The sequence below is a fragment of the Camelus ferus genome, chromosome 14 (genome assembly GCF_009834535.1).
Source record: "Camelus ferus isolate YT-003-E chromosome 14, BCGSAC_Cfer_1.0, whole genome shotgun sequence".
NCBI classification, from domain to species: domain Eukaryota; kingdom Metazoa; phylum Chordata; class Mammalia; order Artiodactyla; family Camelidae; genus Camelus; species Camelus ferus.
The window spans coordinates 63,272,329-63,284,690 of NC_045709.1; positions in this window are offsets into that span (position 1 = coordinate 63,272,329).

Here is a 12,362-nt window from a genome sequence, read left to right on the forward strand (position 1 = left end):
GATGAAGTATATTCTGATTCACAGTTTATGCATGTAATGCAAATTATAATACATTATATATATTATTGTGGGAACCCATGATTGGGTTAACAAATTGTAACAGATACCAGCCACTTATCTCCTTAAAGAAGATGTGCTTAGTAACTGCCTTGAGGTTTTAGCAATGACCCAGGCCCCCAGCTATAAACGCTGGGCATGCTTGCTGTTAGTCTTCTATCCCCAAAACAGCCTTGGGCTGGAATGATAAACAAGTTGTAAAAAGGTGCAGACTCAGAGATGAGAAAGCTGGTTAGCCAATAATGGGTAAGATCCCCTGAGGGGGGCAAACTAAGACAGGCACAGCTGCCTGAGTCCAAGTTGTTAAGCAGCTGATTCTCATACATTCCACCCTGATAAGATGAAAGGCTCAACACAAACATGATACACCAAAAAGGGTCTTCTGACCTTGAGACAAACACCAACAATAAACAAAGCCTTTGTACTCATTGTGATCCCACCCTGTCCTTCCCTAAATTCCTGCATTCCTCCTTTGACTGTACTCAATAAATATGGGAGATTTGACAGGCTTCTGGAGTTGGCTCCTGACTCCCTCTGGCTCTCTTGACTTTTTCCACAGTCTTGAGTAATTCATTCCATCTTGGTGGGAGTTCTGCTGGCCAGAACCCACAACTGGTGATGAACTCATATTATGTATATACATAGAAAACATTAATTAAATTAAAAATGTTTCAAACTAAGAGAAGAAATTGTTCCTATGACACATTCTCTCCCTCCCCCTGAAGATTTCTTTGGTTGATAAACCCTCCTTTTTTTTAATTTCAAGGAAAAGTAAAACACTGTCTTGTAATCAAATGATCTGAATATATATTTATTTTGTTTAATAGGTTATAAGGGCCATGAGTTGTGAATGTATGATTTCTACTGAGAGCTTAGCACTGAGTCTTGCTTGTAATAGATGAAATGCATGAATAACACAAAACAAAATCATTGAATTATTTTTAAATTATATTTTGGTAAAATCACTGAGATTACTAGTGAGAGCTTTCAGGTCTATGTGGACTGATCACACTGAGATTTGAGCTAATATAACAGTTAAAACTGGTTTTCAATTCATTAACCAACCTACATAAAGTCATAAAAAGAAATGTGTATTACAACTAATATACTTAAACTCCCTCCCTTATAATAAGATAAATTATAGTAATATAGAAATACTTTTTAAAAATTACATTTCACTTACTTTATATAAAATAGCAGATTTGGAATTTGTACATTTATTTGTTCGTGAATTTCTTTGTCTTTGTATATTTATTTGGACATGTGTGGAACTAAGTCTCATGGAAAATTATTTCTCTAGGAATAATGTAGTTATTGCCAGGTTTTGAACAGTCTCTTTAAAAGTGCTACCAGAACAAATACATCAGGTCACATAGCAGGTGGTTTATCTCTGTGAAAGTCTAAGCATTAAAATAAAGAAGACTGTAAGACTAGTAATTAGGTATTGATTGGTTTATCTAACACATTGCACACTTCTAAACAAATGTAACATTGTTTCTTATTCATTTCTTCTAAACCTTGAAATTGGTCAATGCATTCATCTCAGTGATAACAAAATATGAAGTGTGGTTTGTACAATTAATTTGCTGATCTTTCTTGAACCAAAAACAATAAACTTCACAAAATGATTCCATTCTTCGAAAATCAAAGAACACAAAAGTCATCAAGAAGAACAGAAGTCCAAATATTCCTCCAATTAGTACTACTACTTTTATGTTATCAGAAATATATTTTTAAACATTACAAAACTTATATATGGACTTTTCTTTTAGAAAATAAGACATCACAATATCCTGCAGAGTTAAGCAGAGAAGTGTGGAGTCACAAAGCAAATTACTAAGTATCACATCATTAATCAGAGTACCAAGGTGATACTATAAATGAAAAAGTAAAGTTTGGAGAACGAATAAGTGCATAACTAAACAGATAAAAATATGAAAAACAAGTAATAGATTATAACATAACAAAAGGATAAATACATAATTTCACAAGATCATGATAGAATTTAGTGTTATAGCACTTAAATTTTTACTTGTTCAACAGAGGTCAAGGTCTTACAGATTCAGAACTATAAAATTAAGGAATATGAGGAATCTAACTTTTTAAATAGTAATTAGGGTTTTTTTCCAGAGGGTAGAAAAATGGGAAAAGATGAAAGAATCAAGAAATAAAAACATAATTTATGTACATTTTTCACCATGTTATTTCTACACTAATATAATTAAAAAAAACATAAATTTATTTTTTCTTTACTGATAAAGGCTTTGTATACTATCAAAAGTAACTCAATAAATTTAATTTACATATGAGTACAAAAGAAATAATACAATGGATCTAATGAATTTAAAACATCTATAGTAAATCTTACATATTCTTCTTATTTCTGTCTTTAATAACAAGGACAACATACATTTCTTTTTTCTTAACATTTTTTATTGGTTTATAATCATTTTACAATGTTGTGTCAAATTCCAGTGTTCAGCACAATTTTTCAGTCATTCATGGACATATACACACTCATTTTCACATTTTTATCTCTGTGAGTTATCATAATATTTTGTGTATATTTCCCTGTGCTATACAGGGCAATCTTGTTTATCTATTCTACAATTTTGAAATCCCAGTCTATCCCTTCCAACCCTCCACCCCCCTGGTAACCACAAGTCTGTATTCTCTGTCTGTGAGTCTATATCTGTCCTGTATTTATGGTTTGATTTTGTTTCCTTGTTTGTTTTTGTTTTTGTTTTTTAGATTCCACATATGAGCGATCTCTTTTTCTTTCTCTTTTTGGCTTACTTCACTTAGAATGACATTCTCCAGGAGCATCCATGTTGCTGCAAATGGCGTTATGTTGTCAGTTTTTATGGCTGAGTAGTATTCCGTTGTATAAATATACCACCTCTTCTTTATCCAGTCACCTGTTGATGGACATTTAAGCTGTTTCCATGTTTTGGCTATTGTAAATAGTGCTTCTATGAACATTGCGGTGCAGGTGTCATCCTGAAGTAGATTTCCTTCTGGATACAAGCCCAGGAGTGGGATTCCTGGGTCATATGGTAAGTCTATTCCTAGTCTTTTGAGGAATCTCCATACTGTTTTCCACAGTGGTTGCACCAAACTGCATTCCCACCAGCAGTGTAGGAGGGTTCCCCTTTCTCCACAGCCTCTCCAGCATTTGTCATTTGTGGATTTTTGAATGACGGCCATTCTGACTGGTGTGAGGTGATACCTCATTGTAGTTTTGATTTGCATTTCTCTGATAATTAGTGATACTGAGTATTTTTTCATGTGCTTTTTAATCATTTGTATGTCTTCCTTGGAGAATTGCTTCTTTAGGTCTTCTGCCCATTTTTGGATTGGGTTGTTTATTTTTTCTTATTGAGTCGTATGAGCTACTTATATATGCTGGAGATCAAGCCTTTGTCGGCTTCACTTGCAAAAATTTTCTCCCATTCTGTAGGCTTTCTTCTTGTTTTATTTCTGGTTTCATTTGTTGTGCAGAAGCTTGTAAGCTTCATTAGGTCCCATTTGTTTATTCTTGCTTTTATTTCTTCTAGGAGAAAATTTTTGAAATGTCTGTCAGATAATGTTTTGCCTATGTTTTCCTCTAGGAGGTTTATTATATTTTGTCTTATGTTTAAGTCTTTGATCCATTTTGAGTTGATTTTTGTATATGGTGTAAGGGGGTGTTCTAGCTTCATTGTTTTATATGCTGCTGTCCAGTTTTCCCAACACCATTTGCTGAAGAGACTGTCTTTATTCCATTGTATATTCTTGCCTCCTTTGTCGAAGATGAGTTGACCAAAAGTTTGTGGGTTTATTTCTGGGCTCTCTAATCTGTTCCATTGGTCTATATGTCTGTTTTGGTACCAATACCATGCTGTCTTGATGACTGTAGCTCTATAGAATTGTCTGAAGTCTGGGAGAGTTATTCCTCCAGCCTCTTTCTTTCTCTTCAGTAATGCTTTGGCAATTCTAGGTCTTTGATGGTTCCATATAAATTTTATTATGATTTCTTCTAGTTCTGTGAAATATGTCCTGGGTAATTGGATAGGGATTGCATTAAATCTGTAGATTGCCTTAGGCAGTGTGACCATTTTAATAATATTGATTCTTCCAATCAAAGAGCATGGAATATCTTTCCATTTTTTTAAATTTTCTTTAATTTCTTTCATCAATGGTTTATAGTTTTCTGTGTATAATTCTTTCACCTCCTTGGTTAGATTTATTCCCAGATATTTTATTACTTTGGGTGCTATTTTAAAGGGGATTGTTTCTTTACTTTCTTTTTCTGTTGATTTATCGTTAGTGTAAAGAAATGCAACTGATTTTTGAACGTTAATTTTGTAACCTGCTACCTTGCTGAATTCTTCACTCAGCTCTAGTAGCTTTTGTGTGGACCTTTTAGGGTTTTCTATATAGAGTAACATGGCATCAGCATATAATGACACTTTTAACTCTTCTTTTCCAATTTGGATCCCTTTTATTTCTCTCTCTTGCCTGACTGCTGTGGCTAGGACTTCCAGGACTATGTTGAATAGGAGTGGTGATAGTGGGCATCCTTGACTTGTCACAGATTTTAGTGGGAAGCTTTTGAAATTTTCAACATTGAGTACTATGCTGGCTCCAGGTTTGTCATATATAGCTTTTATTATGTTGAGATATGTTCCCTCTATACCCACTTTGGTGAGAGTTTTTATCATAAATGGGTGTTGAATTTTATCAAAGGCTTTTTCTGCATCGATTGAGATGATCATGTGGTTTTTGTCCTTTCTCTTGTTGATGTGATGTATTACATTGATTGATTTGCGTATGCTGAACCAGCCTTGTGTCCCTGGGATGAACCCCACTTGGTCATGATGTATAATCTTTTTTATGTGTTGTTGGATTCTATTTGCTAAAATTTTGGTGAGGATTTTGGCGTCTATGTTCATCAGTGATATTGGCCTATAATTCTGTTTTTTTGTAGTGTCTTTGCCTGGTTTTGGTATCAGGGTGATGGTGGCTTCATAGAATGAATTTGGGAGTATTCCCTCCTTTTCAATCGTCTGGAAGAGTTTGAGAAGGACTGGTATGATTTCTTCTTTGTATGTTTGGTAGAATTCCCCGGTGAAGCCATCCGGTCCTGGACTTTTATTTGTAGGGAGGTTTTTCATTGCTATTTCCATTTCCTTTCTAGTGATCAGACTGTTCATGTGTTCAGATTCTTCTTGATTCCGTTTTGGTGGACAGTATGTTTCCAGAAACTTGTCCATCTCCTCTAGGTTATCCAGTTTGGTTCCATATAGTTTTTTATAATATTCTCGTATGATATTCTGTATTTCTATTTTGTTTGCTGTAATTTCTCCATTTTCCTTTCTTATCTTGCTAATTTGTGCTCTCTCTTTTTTCTTCTTTGTGAGTTTGGCCAGAGGTTTGTTGATTTTATTTACTTTTTCAAAAAACCAGCGTTTGGTTTGGTTGATTTTTTTCTATGGTCTTGTTAATCTCTATTGTATTTAATTCCTCTCTGATCTTTATTACTTCCTTCCTTCTGCTGCTTTTTGGGGCTTTTTGTTCTTCTTTTTCTAATTCATTCCAGTGGTGGGTTAAATTGTTTATTTGAGATTGTTCTTCTTTTTTGAGGAAGGCCTGTATCGCTATAAACTTCCCTCTTAGCACTGCCTTTGCTTTGTTCCATAGGTTTTGAGTGGTTGTGCTTTCATTATCATTTGTCTCAAGGTATTGTTTAATTTCAGCTTTGATTTCCTCATTGATCCATTGTTTTTTCAATAACATATTGTTTAATCTCCATGCTTTCCTTTTTTTCTCCATTGTTTCTCTGTTGTTGATTTCCAGTTTCATGGCATTGCAGTCAGTAAAGATGCTTGAGATAATTTCTATCTTCTTAAAATTGTTCAGTTTTCTTTTGTGTCCAAGTACATGATCGATCCTGGAAAATGTTCCATGTGCACTTGAAAAGAATGTATATCCTCTTTTTTGGGGGTGTAATGCTCTGAAAATATCCACCAAATCTAGTTTTTCTATTGTAGTATTTAATTTCTCTGTTGCCTTGTTTATTTTCTGTCTGGAATATCTGTCTAGTGATGTTAATGCAGTGTTAATGTCTCCAACTATTATTGTATTCCCATCAATATCCTCCTTTATCTCTTTTAGTAATTTTTGTATGTACTTAGGTGCTCCTATATTGGGTGCATATATATTAACGAGTGTAATATCCTCATCTTGTATCACTCCTTTAATCATTATAAAATGTCCTTCTTTATCTTTCTTTATGGCCTTTGTTTTAAAGTCTATTTTGTCTGAGATCAGTACTTAAACACCTGCTTTTTTGGCTTTTCCATTTGTATGGAATATCCTTTTCCATCCTTTCACTCTCAATCTATATGTGTCCTTCTCCCTAAAGTGGGTCTCTTGTATGCAGCATATTGAAGGTTCTTGCTTTATTATCCAATCTGCCACTCTGTGTCTTTTGACTGGAGCATTTAGTCCAGTAACATTTACAGTAATTAATGATAGATGTGTGTTTATTGCCATTTTGGACTTATCTTTGCAGTTGAATTGGTATATCCTCTTTGTTCCTTTCTTCTTCCTTTTGTGGTTTGGTAATTTTCCTTTGTATTATCATGGATTTTATTTAATTTTTGTGACTCCTTTGTAAATTTTTTGCTTGTGGTTACCCTTTTTTTTTAAGTCTGTCAACCCATTACTATAACTGTTTTTATTAAACTGATAGTAACATGATCTCAAACCCATCCTACTGTTAACAAAATTTTAAAAAGAAAGAATAAATATTCTATATTTCCCTGCCTCCCTCTCCCACTCTCAGTGATTTGTATGTCTTCTTTTATAATTTCTTGTTTACTTTATTTGTAATTCATGAGTTATCACCTTTCCAGTTGTGTGTTTCTCATTTCTTAGCATCCTGCTCCTTTTCTATTTAGAATAGGCCTTTCTATATTTCTTTTAGCATGGGTTAAGTGTTGCTAAACTCCTGCAGCTTTTTTTTCTCTGTGAAACTCTATATTTCTCCTTCTATCCTAGAGGATAGCCTTGCTGGATAAAGGACTTTGGCTTCATCTTTTATTCATTCAGGGCTTCGAATATATCTTGCCACTCCCTTCTGGCCTGTAGTGTTTGTGTAGAGAAATCAGCTGAGAGCCTTATGGGGGTTCCCTTGTAACTTACTCTTTGCTTTTCTCTTGCTGCCTTTAGAATCATTTCTTTATCCTTGACTCTGGCCATCTGGATTGTGATATGTCTTGGTGTTGGTCTATTTGGGTTCTTCCTGTTTGGGACCCTCTGAGCTTCTGTACTTGGATATCTGATTCCTTCTTTAAGTTTGGGAAGTTTTCAGTCATGATTTCTTCAAAAACCTTTTCAATCCCCTTTGATCTTTCTTCTCCTTCTGGGACCCCTATTATGCGAATATTGGGATGCTTTATATTATCCCATAGGTCCCTAATGCTATTTTCATTATTTTTTATTTGCTTCTCTTGTAGTTCTTCTGAATGGGTGCTTTCTATTGCCTTGTCTTCTAGATCACTAATTCGTTCCTCTGCATTATCTAGTCGGCTTTGCACAGCTATTAGATCATTCCTCATCTCTGTCAATGGGTTTACCCATTCTACTTGGCTCTTCTTTATAGCTTCAATTTCATTTTTGACATATTTTATATCTCTAAACACTATCTCTTTTAATTCCTTCAGCAATTCGATCACTCCTTTTTTGAAATCTTGATCTAGTAGGCTATCGATGTCTATTTCATTTATCTTTCTTTCAGGGGATTTCTCTTGTTCTTTTAATTGGGAAATGTTTTTCTGCTTCTTCATCTTGCTCATACCTCTTTGGCACTGTGGTTTATGGAGTATCAGTTGTTTATTTTGGTCCCTAAGGATTTTATCTATCTGATGCCTATTTAGGAATAGAACTTAGGAAAAAAAGAAAAAAAAATAAGAGAGAGAGAGAAAGAATTTTAAAAGAAGGGAGAAAGAGGTTTTGAAAACAGTGTATAATGAATAATAGAAGAGTGAGTTGAAGCAGAGTATTAATCGGGTTGAGACGTCCTTTTAAAACCTTTACAAAAAAAGGGGGGGGGTGATGAATAGATGTTTTTGAAACCTGTGTCTAATCAATACCAAGACATCAAAAAGCAAGAGAAATAGAAATGAATTAAGAAGTAAAGATTTAGAGAGTAATAGAAAAGAGAACAGGTAAAAACAGATTTAAAAAAAAAAGGGGGGGGGGGTTTGTCGGTGTTCTCCTGGAGTCTGTGTGCTTTTAATGTGAAGTCTTTCTGTCTTTGTCCTGTTTTGGAAGCTCAGCTTGCTGTTTTCAGAGGCCCTCCTTTGGCGCCCTCTTCTGTGCTGCTCCCAGCACCTGTTGGCAAGCCGATGGCGCCTCGTCTTAAAACTGGGTCAGGTGCAGGTCTCCTCTGCTGTGGGTGGGCTGGTCGCTGCCCCTCCGGATGCTGCAGTCAGATGTTGCAGACTGGCCATGTAGGAGGGCGGGTTGTGACCCCTCCCAGCACCTCGGTCAGGGGCTGTGTTCCTGCCCAAAAGGCGGGAGGCCGCTCTCCCTCTACCTGCGTCGCCGCAGGTAGCTCCGCTGCTCTGTGCGGGTGTGCGCTCCGCCCTGGTCGGCGCTCCGCAGGTGGGCTAGGGGAAGACCGAGGGACAGCCTTGTCCCCTCTCCGAGCCAGAACCCAGCTCCCTGTCTGTCTTTGTGGAGCAAGTTCTCCAAGGGACCAGGATGGAAGGATCCTATCTGCCCCGGGCTGCAGGCCAGTCTCAGTCTGGCCTTTGAGGCTGCTAAGCCCTTCGCTGAGCCTGCAGGTTTCGCCCTCTCCCCCGCCTGGGTGCTAAGCGCTGGAGGGTATGGCGGCTGTGCCTGAGCCCTGCCTCTCTTACCCCGAAAACCTTCCGTGGGTTTTCCAAAATGGGGGTGTGCACCATTCCCTTGAGAGCACATCAACCTTGCTGTTTTATGGAGGGCCCAGGTTGTTCTGCCCTGTACACCCAGAGCCACGGCACGCAGCCCCTTGTGTTCCCCTGGGGCTGCCTCCGTGCAGCCACTTCCGTCCTCTGCCCGGCTTTTGCAGCCTGGCCCCGCCCGCTGCTGCCGGCCCACGTCTCAGGCTGGGTTTCGGGGGTCACTCTGTACCCGTTTAACTTAGTTCTGTTAGTCAAGGGCTGCTCTGTACAGATCCGAGCCTCGGAGGCTCCCCCTCCATCCCACTGGCCTCTCAGTTGGAGTGGGGAGACCCAGTGAGTGAGCGCCAGTCCTCCTTTGCTGCTCCCTCCCCACGGGATCCGTCCCATGCTGCTTTGCCTTTTGTTCTTTCTTTTTTCCTTTTCTCCTACCAGATTTTTGGCATCTTTGTCTTTTGAAGAGGGCAATGTTCTGTCGGAGTTCTGCAGGTGCTCTGGTTGGCTGAGTGGGTCTGTAGATGTGGTTCTTGGTGTATTTGTGAGAGAGGGTGACCTGCGAGCGTCCTTCTACTCCGCCATCTACTCCGTCTCTGACACACATTTCTTAAATGCTATATTTCAGCAAAGTGTGGAATGTCACATCCCATTTGCTCCTTAGAGTTTTTCATTTCTATTTGAAATAAGTTACTTGCTTTGTCATCATCACCTAAGTGATGCAACAAGATTCCATACTGAATCCAGTTAAATGTACTTTAAAGCCAGACATTCTATCATTATGCTAAAAGATCTCTAGTGCTAAAAGTAAATCAGAATCTAATAAATAAAAATGCTTAAAATTTAACCCATATATTCTTATTATTGAAAGTCTCTGCTTAGAATCATTTTCCAACATGATGCCAAAGAGGAGAGCCAAAACAATAAAAACATGCACTATTTTGTATAGGTATATACACTTCTTTTTTCACACACACACACGCACACAAAACCCTTAATTTATGACAGAAAAATAATATGGTGTCCTGGGGAGATAAGTTGTGTGTATATGTGTGCCTGAGTATGTTGAATTATATATCAAGACTAATTAGGGGCTCAGAGAGTTTGTCTGTTTATCATTTATGAAAGATATTGTCAAATGTAAACATCTTTTTCAATTGTCTTATTTCCTTATATATTTTGTACACTTTGCTTTAATATCATTCTTTTAACTGGATTGCATACATTTTATTTTAGAGAAAAGATAGAAATAGACTACAGGAAGATGTTATTAATGTGCTACAAGTGTACAAAATTACTTCTGTTCACTGACTTCATCCAAGGTATGACAATGCTTTCTTGCAATGCAATCAGCTACTTGGAACTTGTATAACCAAATGGAAATAAGATGTAAGTATAGAAAAAGTTACTAAGACATTCATACAATCTAATGTAAGAAAAGCAAGTGGGGAAAAAAAGAATAAAAATTAAAAAAAAAAGAAACTTCTGGCTGTAACAAGCTTATTTGCAGCTATACAAAAACATTTAGCAGAAAAATGTGCACCTTTACTCTTTTCTTTTTAATCACTCTCCTTGCCATGACTGAAAAGATGAACAAATAACCGTCTCTATGTATTGCATGACTACTCACTGATTGATTTTTATGCAGATGACAGATGATGTTTTCACTACACATGACTACACAAAAGAACTAGATATAAAAATATAAATATGTGTTTATATATAAATGTATATATGTATGTGTATGTATACTAGATACTGCATACACATGTATATTAGCTATTAAGGAAATGTTTGAGTGCTATTTTACCCCAGCCAGCTAAAATTTCTATAAAAGTCATTAAGGTACAGAAAAATTAGACAAATGTTGTGAATAATACACATATGATAAAACATTCTACACATAGATTTATGTAAGCTATCATGCTACATAAACAAAGAAAGCCTGGGGTGGGTAAAATGATTATCTGTAATGGTAGATTTTAAAATTATATGACCAAAAATTTTTTGACATCTAAAATCTGTAAATACTAATAGCTTATAATTCTATAGTGACTCAATTACTTATTAAAATACTCACTCATTCAACCAACATATTTATTGAGTACCTATTATAGGTCAGGCACTATCTTAGGTATTTGAGGTACATCAGTAAAGAAAACAGATGAAAAATACATATCTGTATGGAGTGTATGCTTTAGTAAAGATGTTACTTAGTATAGAATCTTGAATAAGGCTTTTTAAATTCATAAGTATAAAGTAGATCTTATAAAGGATATCAAAATTAACTCATTAATGTATACAAAAGTGCCTTTAGAACTCTACAATGTTGGATATTGTAGAGTATTGTAAGTATGGAAATAATTGTTCCATTTACTTAATTTCTGTACATATTTGATACATTTTTTGAAAATAGAATAATTTCTATTTGCTATCTACTATATAGAATAGTTTTCATCAGTAACACATAAACATAAGAAAGCAACAAAGGAGAATATAACAAAAGAAAAAGAAAAAGGCATCATTTTTTGTTGTCATAATGAGAATAGGATATAGTCTCTTTAATAAACTTATTTATGTTACTTTTGTAAGGAATGAAGATTTATAACCATATAAAATGATATACTTTGAATGCATGATTGGACACTTTTTAACATAAAGTACAAAGTCCTCTTAAATTTATTCACATTGGAGCCCCTGGTCATATACCTAGCATCATTTCACATCCTTTTACCTTTTCTGTGTCCCCAGATCTTCTTTTAGTTCTTTGAGAAGAACATATTTATTTCCCTGGGTACCTGAATTGTAATGCCTGGAACATTTCACTCCTGCATCTTTCCCACTCAGTTTCTACTCTTCCTCTAGGAATCTGGGTCATATATTCTCAGACTTTACTGTATGCCAAAATCTCCTAGAACTCATCAACGCAGGTTACTGGATCTCACCACTCAGAGAAAGTATGGGCTAAGGTGAAAGAATCTCCATTTCTTACAAGTTTCTGCATGTTTTCCAGGAGCCCATACATTAAGAACCACTCCTTTAGGCTTCAACTGAAATACGACTTTCTCACAGAGGTTTTTCTTGGCTCCTTACAGTAGATTAAATGTTTTCCATGTTTTCACTTCCATTATATTAATTGATTATTTTTTTCTTATTCAAAATAAGTTATTCTTGTTTGTAACCTCTGACAAAGCAATGATGCTTTTGTTCTTTACATTTCTAGCAATTACAATTAATGTAGTAATATACTGGGAGCTCAGTAATAAAATAACTATGATCTATGTTGGAAAATTCTTGGTATAAAACTCAAAGTAGTATTTAATCCCTAATATTTCAAAATTATTAATTCTTTTATAAAATAATAGTGTATAAATCAAAAAT